Here is a 26050-nt window from a genome sequence, read left to right as displayed (position 1 = left end):
ATGATTTTTTCGTGCCAGTTCTTCTTTGTCTGACCAATTGCGAGCCTCTCGATCCCTGGGAGAAATCCCTCCAAGAACTCAACACCACCGTGCGCAGGCCCCATGGTGGGCGCAAACTGTCGTGGAATTGTCACGGGAGATGTCCTAGTGTGAGGACTTAGTCGTGAGGCCAACACATCTATGCGGTAGCTTGAGAGGGGTTGATCCGGACGAGAGACGCAACACGCAAGACAAGAATTTAGACAGCTTCGGGCCCCGGGAAACATCGTCCGGTAATAGCCCTACATGATGTTTGTGGCTAGGTCTCATTATGATCATGAGAGAGTCGCCGGGAACCGGCTCTCGGTGTCTAGCCCTCGAGATTGTTTCTTGTTGCTCGTCCCTCTTTGGGGTGCCCTGCCCCTCCTTATATATGTTGAAGGGGCGGGTTACATGTGGAGTCCTATTAGGATTAGGACTAGTCTATCTCTAATACAAACCGGATACAAGTCCGGGTCTTTAACTCCTTGTAAGATAATATTCTTCACGCCTTGGGCCTTGTCATCCGTCTGTCCCTGCCCGCCGGGTTACCAGCGAGTTATAATGTCCAGGCAGGTTGCTTGTAAACTGTTTGGTGAGGGCAGGTCGCCAGTGAATCACCAAGTGTCAATTGGGTCTCAAGTAAACCGCAAAGTCCAGCCGGGTTATACTTCCGGCCGGTTTACGCCGCGGAGTATATCCCCGACATAAACCAACCATAGCATTAAAGTATCAAGTCCTCTTTATTCCCATACACAAACAATCTACTTACTCGGGTCTGTGCTTCTGTCACTCACGCCACCCACCATAAGCAAATCATGAACATATTGCAAACCCTACAGCGGGGATCCCTCACGCTTGCGTGACACGGAGAGCACCATAGTACAACACCAATAATAAACCTGCAACTCAAACCACTCACGATCATGAATGAACCCATAGGACAAAATGGATCTACTCAAACATCATAGGATAGCCATACATCATTGGGAAATAATATATAGCGTTGAGCACCATGTTTAAGTACAGATTATAGAGGGTAAAACAAGGGTTACACTACTGCATAGAGGGGGAAGAGTTGGTGATGACGGCGGTGAAGTTGTTGGTGTAGATCGTTGTCGCGATGATGGCCCCAGCGGCGTTCCGGCGCCACTGGGAGAGAGGGGGAGAGAGCCTCCATGGATGGGAGAAGGGTTTCCCCATGGATGGATTGTTCTTCTTCTTCCTTGACCTTCCCCCTAGATGGGAGAAGGGTTTCCCCTCTGGTCCATGCCCTCCATGGCGGCGGAGGGGCGAGAGCCCCTCCGAGATTGGATCTCTCTCTCTCTCTATTTCCTTTTGTTTCTGCGCTCCCTGATTCCGGCCTTTCACCGTTTCTTAAATTCCCGAAGATCTGTAACTGCGATTGGGCTGAAATTTGGACACAATTTTTATCTGGATATTGGCTTTCCTGCGGCGAAAGAAGGGCACCAACTGCCTTACAGAGTGTCCACGAGGGCCCAGGGCGTGCCCTACCCCCCGTGGCGCGCCCCTCACCCGCGTTGATTCTTTTTCCCAAAAGTCGCATATATTCCAAAAAAAATCTCCGAAAGTTTTTATCACGTTTGGACTCCGTTTGATATGGATTTTTTGCGAAACAAAAAACATGCAACAAACAAGAACTGGCACTGGGCACTGGATCAATATGTTAGTTCCAAAAACAGTATAAAAAGCTGCCAAAAGTATGTAAAACTTGTAGAATATTGGCATGGAACAATAAAAAATTATAGATACGACGGAGACGTATCAGCATCCCCAAGCTTAATTCCTGCTCGTCCTCGAGTCGGTAAATGATAAAAAAGATAATTTTTTATGTGGAATGCTACTGTCGGATTTCGGGTACCGGCAAAACCCTTGAGGTTCGAACACTGGGGTGCGTACGAAGATCTCTCTCTCCCTGGACAGCTCTCACTACAATTGCAAGGCCTAGCTCGACGAACCCAAAGAACGAGAGACACAAGAGTTTATACTGGTTTGGGCCACCGATGTGGTGTAATACCCTACTCCAGTGTGGTGTGGTGGATTGCCTCTTGGGCTGAGGATGAACAGTTACAAGGGAAGAACAGCCTCCAGAGGAGAGGTGTTCTTGTGCCTGGCGAACTTGTGTGTGGCTATGAATGGATTGGCTTCGATCCAGGATCTGATGCCTCCTAGGGTGGTGGCTAGTCCTATTTATAGAGGCCATGGTCCTCTCCCCAAATATTGAGCGGGAAGGGATCCCACAACGGCCAAATTCGAAGGGAGACAACTAGTACAAGTTATCCTGACTAAAGGTGGTCTTCGCCTGCCAAAGGTGACCTCCGTAGTGGTGGTGACGCCGTCTTGGGCTCCATGGTGACCTCTGTCTTGCCGTCCTGGTGATCTTGGTCTCATTGCACCGATATGGAAACCTTTGCCTCACGCCTCGGGACTCCTCACCTGCGCTTGCCTCTTTAGCACCAAAGAGGAAACGAGGACCCTCCACGCGCTGGCGCCCGCCTGGCGCCAGTCGTCATGGCTTACATCACGGGAACCTCGCGAGGTTCCCCTTGCCTTGATCTCTCCGCCCCTCGCGAGACAGCCTGGTGAGGCTGTCCCGAGGAGGCCTTGTGTCGTCCGCCTCGCGAGGCTTGGCCCCTCGTGAGGGTCTTCATTGCTTGCTGGTGAAGATGGGTACAGGGCCGCTGGTGGAGCCACGCCATGGGCCGCAGGCAAGCATGTCTGGGACCTTCGTTCCCAGGACGCCGACAGCTACGTTGCATAATGTTGATCATGTAATCTAATCATGGCATGAATATTAAGACATGGGTGATTCAAAGCAACAGTCTATCATTTGACAATAAGAGAATAATACTTCAAGCATACTAATAAAGTAATCATGTCTTCTCAAAATAACATGGCGAAAAAAAGTTCATCCCTACAAAATCATATAGTTTGGCTATGCTCCATCTTCGTCACACAAAATGTTCAAATCATGCACAACCCCAATGACAAGCCAAGCAATTGTTTCATACTTTAGTATTCTCAAACTTGTTCAACCTTCACGCAATACATGAGCGTGAGCCATGGACATAGCACTATAGGTGGAATAGAATATGATGGTGGAGGTTGTGTGGAGAAGACAAAAAGGAAGAAAGTCTCACATCGACACGGCTAATCAATCGGCTATGGAGATGCCCATCAATTGATGTCAATGCGAGGAGTAGGGATTGCCATGCAATAGATGCACTAGAGCTATAAGTGTATGAAATCTTAAACTGAAACTAAGTGGGTGTGCATCCAACTTGCTTGCTCGTGAATACCTAGGGCATTTGAGGAAGCCCATCGTCGGAGTATACAAGCCAAATTCTATAATGAAAATTCCCACTAGTGTATGAAAGTGATAACTCAAGAGACTCTCTATATGAAAAACATGGTGCTACTCTGAAGCACAAGTGTGGTAAAAGGATAGTAACATTGCCCCTTCTCTCTTTTTCTCTCATTTTTTTGTTTTGTTTTGTTTTGGTGGGCTTCTTTTGCCTCTTTTTTTATTTGAGCTTCTTTGGCCTCTTTTATTTTGATAACCTCACATGGGACAATGTTCTAATAATGATAATCACACTTCTATTTACTTACAACTCAATATTACAACTCGATACTAGAAAAAAGATATGACTATATATGAATGCCTCCGGCAGTGTACCGGGATGTGCAATGGTCTAGCGCAGTAATGAAAAAATGGACAAGCCATGAAAATATCATGCTAGATATCTTATGGTCATGCAAAGCAATATGACAATGAATCCTCAAGTCATGTATATGAAGATGATGGAAGTTGCATGGCAATATATCTCGTACTGGCTATGGAAATGCCATAATAGGTAGGTATGGTGGCTGTTTTGAGGAAGATATAAGCAGGCTTATGTGTCACAGAGCGTATCATATCACGGGGTTTGGATGCACCGGTGAAGTTTGCACCGAATCTCGAGGTGAGAAAGGGCAATGCACGGTACCGAAGAGGCTAGCAATGATGGAAGGGTGAGAGCGCGTATAATCCATGGCTCAACATACTTATTGCAAAAATCTACAAGTCATCAAAACCAAGCACTATGCGCATGCTCCTAGGGGGATAGACTGGTAGGAAAAGACCATCGCTCGTTGTAACGCCCACGATGCGGCTACATCTCCCACGTGTCGAGGCACGACTTAGAGGCATAACCGCATTGTGGTTTTGTCGCAAGAAGGGTCATCTTCACACAATCCCATGTAATGAACAAGAATGGGATAAAGAGTTGGCTTACAATCGCCACTTCACACAATACATAAATAAATTCATACAACATTCAAGATACACACATAGGTCCGACTACGGAACCAAAAGAAAAGAAGACAACCCAACTGCAAGATCCCCGATCGTCCCAACTGGGCACCACTACTGATCAACAGGAAACGAAACAACACAACGAGCAAGATCTTCATCGAGCTCCCACTTGACCTCAACTGCGTCACCTGCACTAGCATCTTCGGCACCTGCAACTGTTTTGGAAGTATCTGTGAGTCACGAGGACTCAGCAATCTCACACCCGCGAGATCAAGACTATGTAAGCTTATAGGAAAGGATGGGGTAATGAGGTGGAGCTGCAGCAAGCACTAAGCATATATGGTGGCTAACATACGCAAGTGAGAGCGAGAAGAGAAGCAACGGAACGGTCGTGAACTAGCAATGATCAAGAAGTGATCCTGAACTCCTACTTACGTCAAACATAACCCAGAAACCGTGTTCACTTCCCGGACTCCGCCGAGAAGAGACCATCACGGCTACACACGCGGTTGATGCGTTTTAATCAAGGTCAAGTGTCAAGTTCTCTACAACTGGATATTAACAAATTCCCATCTGCCACATAACCGCGGGCACGGCTCTCGAAAGTTTATACCCTGCAGGGGTGTCCCAACTTAGCCCATTATAAGCTCTCACGGTCAACGAAGGATAAACCTTCTCCCGAAAAGACCCGATCAGTCTCGGAATTCCGGTTTACAAGACATTTCGACAATGGTAAAACAAGACCAGCAAAGCCGCCCAATGTGCCGACAAATCCCGATAGGAGCTGCACATATCTCGTTCTCAGGGCACACCGGATAAGTCAAGCTACGAGTAAAACCAGACCTCGAGTTTCCCTGAGGTGGCCCCGCAGGCTGCTCGGTTCGGACCAACACTCGAAGGAGCACTGGCCCGGGGGGGGGGGGTCTAAAATAAAGATGACCCTTGAGTCTGCAGAACCCAAGGGAAAAAGGGGATAGGTGGTAGCAAATGGTAAAACCAAGGTTGGGCCTTGCTGGAGGAGTTTTATTCAAGGCGAACTGTCAAGGGGGTCCCATAAATCACCCAACCGCGTAAGGAACGCAAAATCAAGGAACATAACACCGGTATGACGGAAACTAGGGCGGCAAGAGTGGAACAAAACACCAGGCATAAGGCCGAGCCTTCCACCCTTTACCAAATATATAGATGCATTAATTAAAATAAGAGATATTGTGATATCCCAACATATCCATGTTCCAACATGGAACCAACTTCAACTTCACCTGCATCTAGCAACGCAATAAGAGGGGCTGAGCAAAAGCGGTAACATGGCCAAGCAACGGTTTGCTAGGAAGGGTAAAAAAGGTTAGAGGCTCATGGAAATTTGGGAGGCTTGATAAGAAAGTGGTAGGTAGCGCGGCATAACAATAGAGCGAACAACTAGCAAGCAAAGATAGAAGTGATTTCGAGGGTATGGTCATCTTGCCTGAAATCCCGCAAGGAAGAAGAACGAGTCCATGAAGAAGACAAACGGACGTAGTCGAACGAATCCTCACAACTCCGGAACGAAACCAAAGCTAACGGGAGAAGCAACCCGTAAAGAAACAAACAACGTAGTAAACAACCACCACATACACATGGCATGATGCACAAACAAGTATGATGCATGTCCGATTTAATGAGGCATGGCATGGCAAAGTTCAACAAACAATACTACAAATTAAGTGGAGCTCAATATGCAACGAGTTGCATATTGACGAAACACCACATCAATTATTTAGTTCTCACTCGTTTATGTACCCAACAATATTAAATGTTATTAAACATGGCAAGGGGTGAAGCATAATTAAACAACCTATCTAGGCAAGTATAAATGAGGCCGGAAATAACAAATGACAAAACTGCAAAATCTCCATATGCATATAGCAATTTTAATGCAAACACAATTTTAAACATTTAAATGTTGCTATCATGATGCGAATGACATATGCTAGTTTTATGCAATTTTATGAAAACGTGGACATGAGCATGTTATGAAGCATTTGACACCGTGGTGGAAAGAAAAAGGGTGCCACGGCGGCGAATCCGAAAATGATGCCACGGCAACATATCGGTTCCGGTAGCTCATGGAGATACCGGCGCAAAAAGGAAGCGGGCGTGAGCGAGTCATGAAAGGATGGTGGAGTGATCCCGATTACCGGGTGTCCCACATGTCGGTGGCATGAAAACAAGGAACGCGCAAGCGACAACTGGGACACGGTGCAAGCGCGAGCATCTCATACAACATGCATTCGTCCACGGGTCATCGTCTCGGCGGTTATACCTTTGAAGCATGTAATTCAGGGCGGTTCACAATCGTCAAGGGAAGTAGTCGTTCACGGGTCGTAGGGGAAGTAGTTGTACACGTTTCGTAGATGAACTTGGCATAACCGTGCGGTAGTCGAACTTGGCGACAGTAGTGGTACATCTCATAGTGGAACTTGGTGCATCCACGGTATTCGGGCGTAGTGGTACTCATTCCGTAGACGAACTTGACGGGACATGGTTGTCGTGGTACTTGACGTTATCGGGGACGGTCTTGGTGTATCCGTGCGTAGAGGTACGGGCAGTTTTGTCTAGACGAACTTGTCGGTCTTGACGATCCAAAACGAAGCAACACCAGGTCCTCGGGTGGCAACAACAAGGAGGCAATGGAACAGCGGGCTGAGGAAGATGCGGCGCTGGGCTGGGCCTTGGCGCAAGGCTTCGGTCGCCTGTCTCCCTTGCAGACGACGGCGAGGCAGAGGTCGGGCAAGGAGGAGCTCGGGCGGCTCCGCGGCACGACTGACTTCGAGCGCAGGGAGACGGTGCGGCGCCGGGGAAGGATCACGGCCGACGCGCTTGAGGGCCTGCACGGTGGCCTCCATGGCCGGCGGCCGTGCGGTTCGCACAAGGTGAAGGGGCGCCATGAGATGGGGCCTGCAGAGGGGAGGAGGCACGGCGGAGCGGAGAGCTCGGGGCGCCGGCGGTGGCCACGGGAAGGAGAAGAGGGGCTTAGCGCGGTGGTGCGAGGAGGAGGCAGAGGGGATCGAGACGAGGGCGCAGCGCGGGAGGAAGCTTGCGAGGGGCCATGGCGAGGAGGCAGAGGGAGAACGCGGCGATGGCAGGAGGAAGAACGGGCGAGGGGGAGTTCCTGGAGGCTGGCGGCGCTGGGGAAACGGGTGCGGGGGCTCCTCCCCTGTCTCGAGGTGTGTGTGTGTGTGTGGCTGACAGGAACGAGAGGGGAAGGCTGTAGGTGGCGGCGGAGGAGGGACGAGAGGGAGAGATCGAGAGGAGGGGGTTCGGGCTAGGTTAGCGAGGGGGCTGCTGGGCCTTGGGCCATGGAGGTGGCTAGGCTGCGGATGGGCCTAAATGGCCTGCTGGCTCTCTCTCACTCTAAAACAAATAAAAAGCAAAACAGGGATAAGAAAGAAAAGAAAAGAAAGAGAGGTTAGGGGAAGAAGTTGGACATGGGGATTATTTTCCCGGACTCACAAAAATGTGCTCGATCCAGGAAAAATAGAAGCGGCAAGATTGAAAGATATAAATTCAAATGCATTTGAATTTAATTCAAATGATTTGAATATGAAGTGAGGGTTGGGAAGGTCCAAAAATGTTCGGATTTTTGGTGGAGCTCCGGAATATGATGAAAAACATATATGGCGAGGTTGCAGACCAAGAATTAAGATAACAAAGGCGTTGGGATATTTTCAAGTGTGTTATGGTCAATTCCAAATTAATGGAATATTCACTATAGCTCCCTAATATTGGGAGGATATGTTATAAAGAGAAGTCACCCTTCCCTCGATTTAAATGGATCAAAGATCCATGCAATTTATTTACTTGAGTTTTGGTGCAAAGATTAATGACATGATGACATGATGCAATGCAACAATAAAAGAGCAAGCACCAAAAGGAACAAACGGCGATCACGAAAATAAGGAACTCTTCTGAAGGGTCGGTCTTGGGGCGTTACAACACTCCACCACTACAAGAGGATCTCGTCCCGAGATCTAGGATGGCACCGGAGAGAAACGGAAGAGGAATAGAAGAGGTAAAACTAATTAATTCTTTGACAAATGAGTGGAACCAAAGAACCTTGCGGGGTTGAACCAATCGAAAGAAATGACACCACGGAGATAAGCGAATTGAGAGCACTCCGCAGTAAACGGAAACAAGGACCACCATGAGAACCTTGAGGTTAAGTGACACGATAGATATTTAAACCACTCCGGTTAAAACAAGATAGGGAAGGAATAAGAACGATATAATTTGGGCGGCACTCCGACTGTAAATGGAAGGAATTTAACATGATCTTGACAAGATGAGAGGATACTCGATGAAATTAACAACACACTGCCTCCGGAACTATTGAAAGAATGGCACAAGGGGTAAGAAAGATTTCAGACAGCACTCCGGTTAAAAGGATAAACAGGGAAAGAAGATGATCTTGACAAAACAAGAAGATGGGTTCGAAGAGAGCGATATCACAATGCCTCCCGTAGAAATGAAAGAATGCAATGAAAAGAACGGAGTTGTTGAAATATCAACAAAGAAAGGATATGAACTTCGTGGGCTTATGGAGACATCTCGAAACTTGAGGTGAAATTCTGCCACTAATGAAAACAATAGATTGGATTGATATGAACAAGGAGACGAGAAACTTATTTCGCCGGGAGGATAATTGAAGAACTTGGGTCATTTATGAGCACCATAAATAGCAAAATCCTTAGGGAAAGCTTTAGGTGAAACATGACACAAGATAAATCCAAGAGATTGATTGGTTGAAAAGATCTCTTGAATTAACAGAAAAATGATGGATTTAAATATGTCACTCTTGAAAACCTGTGAATCATGAAACGCGAAGGGAAATTATCAAGAATGACATAACACCATCTCAAAAGATAAGATAGAGAGAATTGCACTTCAGAATGCAAGATGAAGAATGCTTGAACTCCTCAAAACAAACATGTGTTGAGCACCATGTTTATTTTGAAGTATAGCTTGGCGGATCTTAACTCCAAGAGAAATCTTGAAGAACAATTGAAGAATGAAAAGGAAACCTTGACGAACCACCATGTTGAGCCTTCGTGAGAACTCCGGTAATGAAAGGATGATAAAAAGAAAGAGAAGTTGACAACACAAGGTGAAGCCTTACAATGATTTGGGTGGAGCTTTGAAATGATATAACCAAGAAAACATGGAACTCCGGAAAGAAAGATGAACAAATGAAATCAATAATTTTGATGAACCTCCGAAAAAAGGAATTAATCACTTGGATGAAAAATAATAAGAATTACGTTATGCGTATCCTTCACCAATTTAGATTGATGACAAGAAACGGATTTGGCATACTACTTATTCTCGTAGAAAGGATTAAGATAGAATGGCGCAAACTTGTGAAGGTCTTCATCGAACCACCGGTAGGATTGAAACAACGAATAAATCGATATGATAACGAAGGAAGAGAAGATCTTGAACGAAACACCACGAGAATTGAAAACAATTGAAGGAAAGAGGACGAAACACCGTAAGAATTAAAGAACGCGCGAAAATACTCGAGGGAAATTAGATACATGAGAACGACTAGATCACGAGCTGACTAGAGGATACTTGAACGATGCACCGGGAAAATATGGAGATGAACGAAAAGACATCAATTTAGAATAATTGGAGAACGAAGCTGAAAACTTAGAACGAAGAAATCTTCTGAAATGATGGCCTTTGGATGATCAAGAAACGAAAACAACTCGGAAATGCTCCGGATGTGTATGAGAAGAATTATCACAATCGAAAACAATTATGAGAGGATGGCATAAGCTAGAACTATGAATCTTCGAGAGAACGGACCAAGATTTAGGAGAAATTCTTCTTCGGTCTTCAAATGTTGAGAATGACGATGAGAAACACCACCATGAATTATTAAGGCATTCCGGAACCATGAAGAATAGAAAGGTTTTCATCAATGAAAAGAATTTGAAAGATCTTGGAGAAAGGCATATGACTGATGATACTTCATTCTTCCATCCAAAATTCGAAAAGAATTTGGGAATAGCTCCGGGGAAATTAGAAGAGTCAGGTAAGATCCTGGGAAAAGACCTGTGGGTTAGGGCCCACTCAAAAGAAACACCGTTGAACAATTTAAAAGAGAGATTGCGCCGGTTGAATTAAATGGCTTGAATGAGGTAACAACCTCGAAATAGTTAGAATTGATGCGGAGGGGAAATGCGACTCTTCTGAGATATCTTCAACACTCCGGAACACATGGAAAGCGAGAGGTGAATGATTAAGAGATCCACCGACATGGGAAAACATTTGAAACGAGGAAAAGAATACGATCAACACTGAAAGCTTGACTTGAGTCCACTGGAGAAGAAAAAGAATGAAGAATGATAAACTTGAAGAACATCTTCCTGAGAATCACCGGATAAGAACATTGATGGAAAAGGATGGAGAGGCTTCCCATCAATAAAATGATACTTGATTAAGAAATCCGAATCCTTGAATAAAAGGGTGGGAGGGTGGGAAAACAAAGGCAACTTGGGTCGGATGAAACGAACAACGTTGAGAAAAGCTTAGAATCAATCTTGCAAATGTTGGAATGATTGGATCCACTTGAAGAGAAGCACGCCGATTGGAAAGAATTAACATGACGACCTCGAGATCAAGAAGGATTAGTATCCATATAGAAATATGAGAACACCGTTTAGGAAAGGTATGGATTTAACATTTGACTTCGAAGCAACTCGAATACCACAACTTAAAACAAAACAAAGGATTTGGCTTGCAGAATAAGCCGGAACAAACATATGATAGAGATTCCGTCCGAAGTTTTCGTGGTGGGGCCCACACGGGCTCGATCGTACAGCACCATCATGTACAAGGCAGTGCACATGACATACGAAGCGTCCCCGAGTCGGCATAGCCAAGGACTCTTTAAGACACTACGAGACCACTGTAAAACCAACCGGGGAAAGGCGGACCACTAGACGTCGAACCCCAATCTCATATCATGCATCTGTCAGAAATATATCCTAGGAGCTACTTGAATTCCCACTTATAAACTCCCGAAACTTTCTGGTTATGCAATCTGGTGTTGGGGATACAGGGGACACAAAATATATCACCCAAACTAACAATACCTAGATCCAGCTGTATCCATCCTTCAACACATAACCAAGAAACCTTCGGAAATCATTTACCTCAACCTTCGAAAAGCATCTGTTATACGAGTCATGGCAATACTCCCGAACTCCCGCCCCAGTACTGGGTGGCGTCAAGGTGATCTCACCAACAACTGCATAAAAGAGATTTTCGATGTCGGCAAAACTCAGGTATTCCAGAACTGCAACGATAAAATTGTGACGACAACACCTCGAAGCTCAACTCCCCGGGACACTGCCACAACCCCTAAATGTCAGGAGGCACCAAGAACAATGTTCTCGTCACAAAACCATCGGAACGATTCTAAGGTACCCGCGTGATCCTAATATTTTTTTAGTGAAATTTGAGGAGAGAAAAGTCAAAACTTCTACGTCAGGAGGCCTCACCAGAGCGACGAAGGGACTGAGGAGTAAAAATAATCCTACTCTCCGATATATATAATCCTAAGACTCAAAACATTTTTGTTCTAGACTCAACAACGCCAGCGATTCGATCAAGCAGGGAGCTCCTAAGTCGGGGATGGCTCTGATTACCAACTTGTAACGCCCACGATGCGGCTATATCTCCCACGTGTCGAGGCACGACTTAGAGGCATAACCGCATTGTGGTTTTGTCGCAAGAAGGGTCATCTTCACACAATCCCATGTAATGAACAAGAATGGGATAAAGAGTTGGCTTACAATCGCCACTTCACACAATACATAAATAAATTCATACAACATTCAAGATACACACATAGGTCCGACTACGGAACCAAAAGAAAAGAAGACAACCCAACTGCTAGATCCCCGATCGTCCCAACTGGGCACCACTACTGATCAACAGGAAACGAAACAACACAACGAGCAAGATCTTCATCGAGCTCCCGCTTGAGCTCAACTGCGTCACCTGCACTGGCATCGTCGGCACCTGCAACTGTTTTGGAAGTATCTGTGAGTCACGAGGACTCAGCAATCTCACACCCGCGAGATCAAGACTATGTAAGCTTATAGGAAAGGATGGGGTAATGAGGTGGAGCTGCAGCAAGCACTAAGCATATATGGTGGCTAACATACGCAAGTGAGAGCGAGAAGAGAAGCAACGGAATGGTCGTGAACTAGCAATGAACAAGAAGTGATCCTGAACTCCTACTTACGTCAAACATAACCTAGAAACCGTGTTCACTTCCCGGACTCCGCCGAGAAGAGACCATCACGGCTACACACGCGGTTGATGCGTTTTAATCAAGGTCAAGTGTCAAGTTCTCTACAACCGGATATTAACAAATTCCCATATGCCACATAATCGCGGGCACGGCTCTCGAAGGTTTATACCCTGCAGGGGTGTCCCAACTTAGCCCATTATAAGCTCTCACGGTCAACGAAGGATAAACCTTCTCCCGGAAAGACCCGATCAGTCTCGGAATTCCGGTTTACAAGACATTTCGACAATGGTAAAACAAGACCAGCAAAGCCGCCCAATGTGCCGACAAATCCCGATAGGAGCTGCACATATCTCGTTCTCAGGGCACACCGGATAAGTCAAGCTACGAGTAAAACCAGACCTCGAGTTTCCCTGAGGTGGCCCCGCAGGCTGCTCGGTTCGGACCAACACTCGAAGGAGCACTGGCCCTAGGGGGGGGGTCTAAAATAAAGATGACCCTTGAGTCTGCAGAACCCAAGGGAAAAAGGGGATAGGTGGTAGCAAATGGTAAAACCAAGGTTGGGCCTTGCTGGAGGAGTTTTATTCAAGGCGAACTATCAAGGGGGTCCCATAAATCACCCAACCGCGTAAGGAACGCAAAATCAAGGAACATAACACCGGTATGACGGAAACTAGGGCGGCAAGAGTGGAACAAAACACCAGGCATAAGGCCGAGCCTTCCACCCTTTACCAAATATATAGATGCATTAATTAAAATAAGAGATATTGTGATATCCCAACATATCCATGTTCCAACATGGAACCAACTTCAACTTCACCTACATCTAGCAACGCTATAAGAGGGCTGAGAAAAAGCGGTAACATGGCCAAGCAACGGTTTGCTAGGAAGGGTAAAAAAGGTTAGAGGCTCATGGCAATTTGGGAGGCTTGATAAGAAAGTGGTAGGTAGCGCGGCATAGCAATAGAGAGAACAACTAGCAAGCAAAGATAGAAGTGATTGCGAGGGTATGGTCATCTTGCCTGAAATCCCGCAAGGAAGAAGAACGAGTCCATGAAGAAGACAAACGGACGTAGTCGAACGAATCCTCACAACTCCGGAACGAAACCGAAGCTAATGGGAGAAGCAACCCGGAAAGAAACAAACAACATAGTAAACAACCACCACATACACATGGCATGATTCACAAACAAGTATGATGCATGTCCGATTTAATGAGGCATGGCATGGCAAATTGCAACAAACAATACTACAAATTAAGTGGAGTTCAATATGCAACGAGTTGCATATTGACGAAACACCACATCAATTATTTAGTTCTCTCTCATTTATGTACCCAACAATATTAAATGTTATTAAACATGGCAAGGGGTGAAGCATAATTAAACAACCTATCTAGGCAAGTATAAATGAGGCCGGAAGTAACAAACGACAAAGCCGGAAAATCCCCATATGCATATAACAATTTAAATGCAAACACAATTTTAAACATTTAAATGTTGCTATCATGATGCGAATGACATATGCTAGTTCTATGCAATTTTATGAAAACGTGGACATGAGCATGTTATGAAGCATTTGACACCGTGGTGGAAAGAAAAAGGGTGGCACGGCGGCGAATCCGAAAATGATGCCACGACAACATATCAGTTCCGGTAGCCCATGGAGGTACCGGCGCAAAAAGGAAGCGGGCGTGAGCGAGTCATGAAAGGATGGTGGAGTGATCCCGATTACCGGGTGTCCCACATGTCGGTGGCATGGAAACAAGGAACGCGCAAGCGACAACTGGGACACGGTGCAAGCGCGAGCATCTCATACAACATGCATTTGTCCACGGGTCATCGTCTCGGCGGTTATACCTTTGAAGCGTGTAATTCGGGGCGGTTCACAATCGTCGAGGGAAGTAGTCATTCACGGGTCGTAGGGGAAGTAGTTGTACACGTTTCGTAGATGAACTTGGCATAACCGTGCGGTAGTCGAACTTGGCGACAGTAGTGGTACATCTCATAGTGGAACTTGGTGCATCCACGGTATTCGGGCATAGTGGTACTCATTCCGTAGACGAACTTGACGGGACATGGTTGTCGTGGTACTTGACGTTATCCAGGACGGTCTTGGTGTATCCGTGCGTAGAGGTACGGGCAGTTTTGTGTAGACGAACTTGTCGGTCTTGACGATCCAAAATGAAGCAACACCAGGGCCTCGGGTGGCAACAACAAGGAGGAAATGGAACAGCGGGCTGAGGAAGATGCGGCGCTGGGCTGGGCCTTGGCGCAAGGCTTCGGTCGCCTGTCTCCCTTGCAGACGAGGGCGAGGCAGAGGTCGGGCAAGGAGGAGCTCGGGCGGCTCCGCGGCGCGGCTGACATCGAGCGCAGGGAGACGGTGCGGCGCCGGGGAAGGATCACGGCCGACGCGCTTGAGGGCCTGCACGGTGGCCTCCATGGGCGGCGGCCGTGCGGTTCGCGCAAGGTGAAGGGGCGCCATGAGATGGGGCCTGCAGAGGGGAGGAGGCACGGCCGAGCGGAGAGCTCGGGGCGCCAGCGGTGGCCACGGGAAGGAGAAGAGGGGCTTAGCGCGGTGGTGCGAGGAGGAGGCAGAGGGGATCGGGACAAGGGCGCAGCGTGGGAGGAAGCTTGTGAGGGGCCATGGCGAGGAGGCAGAGGGAGGACGCGGCGACGGCAGGAGGAAGAACGGGCGAGGGGGAGTTCCTGGAGGCTGGCGGCGCTGGGGAAACGGCTGCGGGGGCTCCTCCCCTGGCTCGAGGTGTGTGTGTGTGGCTGACAGGAACGAGAGGGGAAGGCTGTAGCTGGCGGCGGAGGAGGGACGAGAGGGAGAGATCGAGAGGAGGGGGTTCGGGCTAGGTTAGCGAGGGGGCTGCTTGGCCTTGGGCCATGGAGGTGGCTAGGCTGCGGATGGGCCTAGATGGCCTGCTGGCTCTCTCTCACTCTAAAACAAATAAAAAGCAAAACAGGGATAAGAAAGAAAAGAAAAGAAAGAGAGGTTAGGGGAAGAAGTTGGACATGGGGATTATTTTCCCGGACTCACAAAAATGTGCTCGATCCAGGAAAAATAGAAGCGGCAAGATTGAAAGATATAAATTCAAATGCATTTGAATTTAATTCAAATGATTTGAATAGGAAGTGAGGGTTGGGAAGGTCCAAAAATGTTCGGATTTTTGGTGGAGCTCCGGAATATGATGAAAAAAATATATGGCGAGGTTGGAGACCAAGAATTAAGATAACAAAGGCGTTGGGATATTTGCGAGTGTGTTATGGTCAATTCCAAATTAATGGAATATTCACTATAGCTCCCTAATATTGGGAGGATATGTTATAAAGAGAAGTCACCGTTCCCTCGATTTAAATGGATCGAAGATCCATGCAATTTATTTAGTTGAGTTTTGGTGCAAAGATTAATGACATGATGGCATGATGACATGATGCAATGCAACAATAAAAGAGCAAGCACCAAAAGGAACACACGGCGATCACGAAAATAAGGAAGTCTTCTGAAGCGTCAGTCTTGGGGCGTTACACTCGTCCCCGACCGCCACTCATAAGGAAGACAATTAAATAAACACCTCATGCTTCAAATTTGTTACACAACGATTACCATATGTGCATGCTACTGGACTTGCAAACCTGAACATACGTATTTCTGAAATTGACAATTACCCACTAGCATTACTCTAATATCACCATCTTTATATTGCAAAACTATTGCAAGGAATCAAACATATTATATTCAGTGATCTACAAGTTTTATGTAGGATTTTATGACTAACCATGTGAATGACCAATTCCTGTCAACTCTCTAAATAGATATAAGTGAAGCAAGAGAGTTTAATTCTTTCTGTAAAAGATATGCCCATGCTCTAACAGATATAAGTGAAGCAAAAGAGCATTCTACAAATGGCGGTTTTCTATGTGTAGGGAAACAGGCAATCCAAACTTCAAATGATATATGTGAAGCACATGAAGCATTCTATAAAGCCATACTCAAAAGATATAAGTGAAGTGCAATGAGCATTCTATAAATCAACCGTGGACTATCTCATACCAGCATGGTGCATCAAAGAAAAGTGAAAACTAAATGCAAAAGACGCTCCAGGATTTGCACATATCACATGAACGAAACGAAGACGAAAACATACCGGTACTTGTTAAAGAAAGATGGGATGCCTTCCGGGGCATCCCCAAGCTTAGACTCTTGAGTATCCTTGAATATTTACTTGGGGTGCCTTGGGCATCCTCTAGATTGAGCTCTTGCCTCTCCGCCTTCTCCTCATATAGAGACCTCCTCAATCTTTGATCACTTCATCCACACAAAACTCAACAGAAAGTTCGGTAAGATCTGTTAGTAAATAAAGCAAATCACTACTCTAAGTACTATTGCAAACCAATTCATATTTTGTGTTTGCACTGTAGCTACTGTAATATAACTTTTCCATGGCTTAATCCACTGATAGAAATCGATAGTTTCATCAAAACAAGCAAACAATGCATCAAAAACAGAATATGTCTTAAACAGGACAATCTGTAGTAATCCGAACATTCACCATACTTCCGGTACTCCAAAAATTCTGAAAAAATTAGGAAAAAAACAATTTGTATAGAAAGACCACAGCCAAAGTTTCAGAACCATTTGACGTTCCAGTAAAAAACTTAAAATCGCGCACTACAGCCAAAGTTTCTGTTTTGCACCGCACAAACCAACAAGCAATGTGGACATCCTAAACGCAAATCTTGGCATGTTATTTTTATAGTACAATGGAATTGTACAAGGGGATAATTAATTTTTTTGAAAAGTTTCTGTAATCAAGATTCACAGAGTTTCCGTGAGCATGAGCAAAGTTCAAGGAGCTCCCTCACTTCAACAATGCTTGTCTCTCTCACTTTCACTTTCCTTTTTGAAAAGTTTTGGGTTCCCCTCTTTATTTTTTTTAAACTCTATAAAAGCACTCAACAGAAATAAATGACTCTCTGAAACTTCTGGGTTGTCTCCCTGGCAGCGCTTTCTTTAAAGCCATTAAGCTAGGCATAAGGTGCTCAAGTAATGAAACCACCCGGATCCCAAGGTATATCAAAGCCAATTTGAATTAGCAATGATTTGGCATTTAGTATTGATCACAAAGCAACATATATCAAGCAATGACGATGTCTAACTCTCTTCCTATGCATCGGCATGTCATAAAAGAAAAATTCATAAACATCAAGTAAAGGCCAATACATAGCATAAGCAGTTTCTTGCAATTTTACCGTGTTGGAAACATAGAGAGGTGGAGATATAGTTCCTCTCTCATAACAATTGCAAGTAGGAGCAGCAAGTACGTGCACATTATATTCATCAAAATCATCATGTGCAACGGTAAAAGGCCACCCATAGATATAATCCTTAATAAGTGCAAACTTCTCCAATATAGTGTAGTTTGGAGAATTCAAAAAGATAATAGGACTATCATGTGTGGGTGCAATAGCAACAATTTCATGTTTAAAATAAGGAACAATAGAAAGTTCATCCCCATAAGCATAATTCATATTGGCATCTTGGCCACAAGAATAGCAAGCATCAAGTTCATCAAAAAGGGATATTTCAAATGAATCAACGGGATCATAGCAATTATCATGGCATTCGTCCTTCGGTAAGAATGAAGGGACATTAAAAAATATATGAGTTGAAGAGTTACTCTCATTAGAAGGTGGGCACGGGTAGCTAATCTGATCTTCCTCCTTTTGTTCTTCGTTCTCCTCATCATCTTTTTCATCCAATGAGCTCACAGTTTCATCAATTTCTTCTTCCATAGACTCCTGCCAAATATTAGTCTCTTCTCGGACAACGGAGACTTTCTCAATAAATTCATCAATATAATAATTGTATTTATAATTCTCATAGCAATATTTAAGCATAGCTAAAATTTTAGGTATATAAACTGAATCATCAAAATCTTCAAACTCTTTAAACAAAGATTCAATCTCACATGCACCCTTTAAAGCAACAAATTCTTCTATCTGTTCCACATCATAGTAATCATATATACCATTAGCATAAGAAGCTAAGGTTTCATTATCATTAAATTGGCATGAAAAGGGAAGGTGTGGAGCCTTCATCCTAGAGCAACAAGTAAAATCATATCTCAAGCATAGTTCCCAAGCATACCAATGCAACACATGAATTTGATCCCATAATAGTTTCCCTTTTTGAGTCAAGCGATAATCCCTGAAGTATTCGCGTTGATCCAACATGTATCCCATTATATAATTGAATGGGGTTTTCTCAGGATTATTAAAGTAGTGCATAATATCTTTCACATAATGAGCATCAAGCGTTTTAGGAGGTTCCCCATCTCCATGAGTAGCAAGTAAACCTAATTTTTTTGGTATTTCGTGTTCCATATCCATAAGTAAAGATAGAACAACTTAGAATAGCAAATAAAATCCACTTAGTGATAAAGCAAACAAGCACACAAGAAAAAGGTCTTGATAACCCACAAGTACAGGGGATCAATTGTAGCCTCTTTCGATAAGTAAGAGTGTCGAACCCAACGAGGAGCTAAAGGTAGAAAAAGGTCAGAAAAAGGTCAGAAAACGGTAGAAAAAGGTCAGAAAAATTCACCCCACGCTATTGCTCCCCGGCAACGGCTCCAGAAAAAGGTCTTGATAACCCACAAGTATAGGGGATCAATTGTAGCCTCTTTCGATAAGTAAGAGTGTCGGACCCAATGAGGAGCTAAAGGTAGAACAAATATTCCCTCGAGTTCTATCGACCACCGATACAACTCTATGCATGCTTAACGTTCGCTTTACCTAGGACAAGTATGAAACTAGAAGTACTTTGTAGGTGTTGTTGGATAGGATTGCAAGATAATAAAGAGCGCGTAAATAAAAAGTAGGGGCTGTTTAGATGAAGACACAACTAAGTTTGTTTTAGTAGAGAGCTTTTGTCAACAAGAAAGTTATTTGCCCCTAGGCAATCGGTAACTAGACCGGTAATCACTATTGCAATTTTATATGAGGGAGAGGCATAAGCTAACATACTTTCTCTCCTTGTATCATATGCACTTATGATTGGAACTCTAGCGAGCATCCGCAACTACTAAAGATCATTAAGGTAAACCAACCATAGCATTAAAGTATCAAGTCCTCTTCATTCCCATACGCAAACAAGCTACTTACTGAGGTCTGTGCTTCTGTCACTCACGCCACCCACCATAAGCAAATCATGAACATATTGGAAACCCTACAGCGGGGGTCCCTCACGCTTGCGCGACACGGAGAGCACCATAGGACAGCACCAATAATAAACCTCCAACTCAAACCACTCACGATCATCAATGAACCCATAGGACAAAATGGATCTACTTAAACATCATAGGATAGCCATACATCATTGGGAAATAATATATAGCATTGAGCACCATGTTTAAGTAGAGACTAGCAAAAAGGCCCGTGCATTGCAACGGGAGAAAAAAAATCCACTCATATCTTTAGCTGGGTCAGTTGGACAAACTCTGCATGGCCAGTTGGCAGGTTATGACTTGACAATTTTAAATTTTCTCTGACATGGCCCACAGTGCGCCGCCAGATGGGCTTCCTTTGTTGGGTCAAAACGGGTGGCAAGTAACGAAACCAAATAGCTTACGTGAAATTAATTGAAGCGGGACCAAACGAAGCAGGACAAAACCAAGAATATCACCTCCTTTTAATAGTAGGTATAGATTATAGTGGGTAAAAGAGGGGTTACACCGCCGCATAGAGGGGGAGGAGTTGGTGATGACGGTGGTGAAGTTGTTGGTGTAGATCGTTGTCGCGATGACGGCCTTGGCGGCGTTCCGGCGCCACCGGGAGAGAGGGGGAGAGAGCCCCCCTTCTTCTTCTTCTTCCTTTACCTTCCACCTAGATGGGAGAAGGGTTTCCCCTCTGTTCCATGGCCTCCATGGCGGCGGAGGGGCGAGAGCCCCTCCGAGATTGGGTCTCTCTCTCCGTTTCCTTCTGTTTCTGCGCTCCCTGATTCTGCCCCTCCACCGTTTCTTAAATTCCCTGAGATCCGTAACTCCAATTGGGCTGAAATTTGGACACGATTTTTATCGAGATATTTTCTTTATTGTGGCGAAAGAAGGGCACCAACCGCCTTACGGAGTGGCCACAAGGGCCCAGGGCGCGCCCTACCCCCTGGGGCGCGCCCCTCACCCTTGTGGGCCCCTCGGGCATCGTCTCGCGTTGATTCTTTTTCCCGAAAATCACACATATGCCAAAAACAATCTCCGGAAGTTTTTATCGCATTTGGACTCCGTTTGATATGGATTTTCTGCGAAACAAAAAACATGCACCAAACAGGAACTGGCACTGGTCACTGGATCAATATGTTAGTCCCAAAAATAATATAAAAAGTTGCCAAAAGTATGTAAAACTTGTAGAATATTGGCATGGAACAATCAAAAATTATAGATACGATGGAGACGTATGACGGGTTTCATGGACGATGAAGGACTGCTTCTTCGTGTACTGTCGCCACGCCTTCTGCTTCACAGGGCGCACATTGGGGCACACCTTCAAGTGATGCTTGATCACCCCCCTCGGGACCCTACTAGCTACTTGGGTTCCCAGGCGAATACATCCTTGTTCACATGCAGGAACCTCACCAATGCCTCCTCTTGATCCGAGTCGAGGTTGGCGCCTATGGTGAAGGTGCCTCCTGAGGACCCATCTTCCTCGACCGGCACCTGCTTAGTTTCGGCCCGATCTTGAGTGAACAACTGCTTCTTCTTTGCTAGTGCGGCCTCCTTAGCTCCGGGGTGGGCTCGTCGGCCAGTCACGCTGCCACGGCGGTTTTGAGGGCAAGCTTGAGCGTCGCCAGAGCCTCCTTGGTATCCGCAACTACGGTGAGGACGTCCTTGCTCCCGGGCATCTTCATGAGGTTGTAGGCCGGATGGGTCGCCGCCATAAACTGAGCCAGAGCCGAGTACCCGAGGATGGCCTTGTACGAGAGGCCAATGCGGGCGATGTCGAAGTCGACCAGATCGATGCGGTAGTTGTCGCGAGTACCAAGGGTCACAGGAAGGCGGATCTGCCCCAGGGGGCTGGCGGAGCCACCGCCGACCCCGGAGAAGGGCTTGCTGGGGCGGAGCCGTTCGAGTGGTACGTGAAGAAGGCTAAAAGCCTCCATGGAGAGCATGTTGAGGCCGACGCCGCCATCGATGAGGGTCTTGGTGACAGCTACGTTGCAGATGGTCGGCGTGCAAAGCATTGGAAGCACGCCCAAGCCGACGGTTGTGACGGGGTGATCCCCTGAGTCGAAGGTGAGGTCGGCCTTGGGCACCACCCAACCCGGGGGTGGTATGACGGTCCGAGGGCGGTGCTTGCGAGCCGCCAAGGAGGGCTGCAACGGCGAGGTGTGCCGGTGCCGCGAAGTGCACGATGAGGAGGCTGCGCAACTCCTCCCAAGATTCCACTGAGGATCCTGGAAGGGCGAGCAGCCAGGCGCGTGGCGCACAAAGCGAGGGCCATGGGAAGCCAGTTGGCCATGACCCTGTCATCGCCCCCAGCCTTCAGAACGGCCTCTTCATACACCAGCAGGAAGGCCGATGGGTCAGCCGCGCCGTCGTAATGCGGCGGCATCTCTGACTTGAACTTGGGCGGCCACTGTACCCGTTGCAAGGCGGGGGCAAAGGCTCTGATCCTCCTGGCTCCGTCGTGGGCATCCGTCATCCCAGCCGGAGGAGCAATGCCGGCCATGGGGGCAAGGCACGGTGGTGGTGGATCGTGGATCGACGGAAGGAAAGCTTCAGCGCACCCCTACCTGGCGCGCCAAATGTCAGATTTCGGGTTCCGGCAAAACACTCAAGGTTCGAACACTGGGGTGCGCACGAAGATCTCTCCCTTCCCTAGCTCACCCACTCCTCCCGATCCCAAGGCTCAGTGCATCGAACCCGAAGAACAAAGGACACAGGGTTTATACTGGTTCGGGCCACCAATGTGGTGTAATACCCTACTCCAGTGTGGTGTGGTGGATTGCCTCTTGGGCTGAGGATGAACAAGTACAAGGGAAGAACATCCTCCTGAGGAGAGGTGTTCTTGAGCTCGGTGAGCTTGTGTCTGTGAGGATGGAATGGATCCGATCCCCCATCAATTGCCCCCTACTGTGTTGGCTAGTCATATTTATAGAGGCCCTGGTCCTCTCCCCAAATGTAGGCGGGAAGGGATCCAACAACGGCCAAATTTGAAGGGAGACAACCAGTACAAGTTATCCTGACTAAAGGTGATCTTCGCCTGCCAAAGGCTCTGGTGGTGATGCCATCCTGGGCTCCACGGTAACCTCCGTCCTGCCGTCCTACTGGTCTTGGTCTTGTTGCACCGATATGGAAACATTTGCCTGATGCCTCGGGACTCCTCGCCTACACTTGCCTCTTTAGCATCAAAGAGGAAACAAGTACACTGCGCGCTGTTGCCCGCCTGGCCTTGGTCGTCATGGCTTGCGTCACAGAAACCTCGCGAGGTTCCCCTCGCCATGAACTCTCCGCCCCTCGCGAGCCAGCCTAGTGATGCCGCCGCGAGGAGGTCTTGTGTCATCCTCCTTGCGAGGCTTGGCCACTCGTGAGGGTCTTGAGTGTTTGCTGGTGAAGATGGGCCGTACAGGGCTGTTGGTGGAGCCACGCCATGGGCCGCAGGCAGGCAAGTCTGGGGACCCCCAGTCCCTGGACACCGACAATGTCGTCTTGCTTAATGCGTTACTCTGTTCTTATGAACTTAATACTCTAGATGCATGCTGGATAGCGGTCGATGTGTTGAGTAATAGTAGTAGATGCAGAATTGTTTCGGTCTACTTGACACAAACATAATTCCTATATTCATGATCATTGCCTTAGATATCTTCATAACTATGCGCTTTTCTATCAGTTGCTCCGCAGTACTTTCTTCATCCACCGTAATACATGCTATCTTGAGAGAAGCCACTAGTGAAACCTATGCCCCCCGGGTCTCTTTCTTATTATATTGCATCTCTTTTATTTACATCGCATCTCGTTTACTATTTTGCAATCTTTACTTTCCAATCTATACAAAAAAATACCAAAAATATTTACTTCATTATCTTAATTATATCTCACTTTTGTGAGTGACCGTGAAGGGATTGACAAACCCTTTATCGCGTTGGTTGCAAGGTTCTTGATTATTTGTGCAGGTACTAGGTGACTTGTGCATTGTCTCCTACTCGATTGATACCTTGGTTCTCAAAACTGAGGGAAATACTTACGCTACTTTGCTGCATCACCCTTTCCTCTTCAAGGGAAAACCAACGCATGCTTAAGAGGTAGCAAGAAGGATTTCTGGCGCCGTTGCCGGGGAGATTTACGCCAAGTCAAGACATACCAAGTACCCATCATAAACTCTTCTCCCTCGCATTACATTATTTGCCATTCGCCTCTCATTTTCCTCTCCCCCACTTATAAAATGATTCTCGAAAACCTTTGCCTTTTCTTCGCCCCTTTTTCCGTTCGTCTCTTTTCGCTTGCTTCTTGTGTGCTTGTGTGTTGGATTGATTGTTTGTCGCGATGGCTCAAGATACTAAATTGTGTGACTTTTCCAATACCAACAACTATGATTTTATTAGCACTCCGATTTCTCCTACTACCGATGCTGAATCTTGTGAAATTAATACCGCTTTGTTCAATCTTGTTATGAAAGATCAATTTTCTGGCCTTCCTAGTGAAGATGCCGCAACCAATCTAAACAACTTTGTTGATTTGTGTGATATGCAAAAGAAGAAAGATGTGGATAATGATATTGTTAAATTGAAGCTATTTCCATTTTCGCTTAGAGATCGTGCTAAAACTTGGTTCTCTCCTTTCCCTAAAAATAGTATTGATTCATCGAATAAGTGCAAAGATGCTTTTATCTCTAAGTATTTTCCTCCCGCTAACATCATCTCTCTTAGGACGATATTATGAATTTTAAGCAACTTGATCATGAGCATGTTGCACAAGCTTGGGAGAGGATGAAATTAATGATACGTAATTGCCCTACACATGGTTTGAATTTGTGGATGATTATACAAATTTTTTATGCCGGATTGAATTTTGCTTCTAGAAATCTTTTAGATTCAGCCCCGGGAGACACTTTTATGGAAATCACTTTAGGAGAAGCTACTAAACTCCTATACAATATTATGGTTAATTATTCTCAATGGCACACTCAAAGATCCACTAGTAAAAAGGTTCATGCGATTGAAGAGATTAATGTTTTGAGTGGAAAGATGGATGAACTTATGAAATTGTTTGCTAATAAAAGTGTTTCTTCTGATCCTAATGATATGCCTTTGTCCACTTTGATTGAGAATAATAATGAATCTATGGATGTGAATTTTGTTCGTAGAAACAATTTTGGTAACAATGCGTATAGAGTAAACTTTAATTCTAGGCCGTGTCCTAGTAATTCCTCTAATAATTATGCAAGTTCCTACAACAACTCTTATGGAAATTTTTAATAAGATGCCCTCTGATTTTGAGACTAGTGTTAAAGAATTTATGAATTCGCAAAATAATTTCAATGCTTTGATTGAAGAAAAATTTCTTAAGATTGATGAGTTGGCTAGGAACATGGATAGAATTTCTCTTGATGTTGATTCTTTGAAACTTAGATCTATTCCACCTAAGCATGACATCAATGAGTCTCTCAAAGCCATGAGAATTTCCATTGATGAGTGCAAAGAAAGAACCGCTAGGATGCATGCTATAAAAGATTGCTTTGTGAAAGCGTGTTCTTCTACTTTTCATGATAATAATGATGAAGATCTAAAAGTGATTGATGTGTCTCCTATTAAATATTTGTTTTCCAATATGAATCTTGATAAAGATGGGATCGGAGATGAGTCAACTTTAGTTAAAAGGCGTCCCAATGATTCGGAGTTTTTAGATCTTGATGCAAAAATTAATAAAAGTTGGATTGAACATGTCAAAACTTTACATAGCAATGAACCCACTATTTTGGATATCAAGGAATTTAATTATGATAATTGCTCTTTGATAGATTGTATTTCCTTGTTGCAATCCGTGTTAAATTCTACTCATGCTTATAATCAAAATAAAGCTTTTACCAAACATATCGTTGATGCTTTAATGCAATCATATGAAGAAAAGCTTGAACTAGAAGTTTCTATACCTAGAAAAAGTTATGATGAGTGGGAAACTACTATTAAAATTAATATTAAAGATTATGAATGCTTTGCTTTATGTGATTTGGGTGCTAGTGTTTCCACGATTCCAAAAACTTTGTGTGATGTGCTAGGTTTCCGTGAATTTGATGATTGTTCTTTAAATTTGCATCTTGCGTACTCCACCATTAAGAAACCTATGGGAAGGATTAATGATGTTCTTATTGTTGCAAATAGGCATTATGTGCCCGTAGATTTCATTGTTCTTG

The sequence above is a fragment of the Aegilops tauschii genome, chromosome 4 (genome assembly GCF_002575655.3).
Source record: "Aegilops tauschii subsp. strangulata cultivar AL8/78 chromosome 4, Aet v6.0, whole genome shotgun sequence".
NCBI classification, from domain to species: domain Eukaryota; kingdom Viridiplantae; phylum Streptophyta; class Magnoliopsida; order Poales; family Poaceae; genus Aegilops; species Aegilops tauschii.
Note: the sequence above shows the minus strand (reverse complement) of the source record.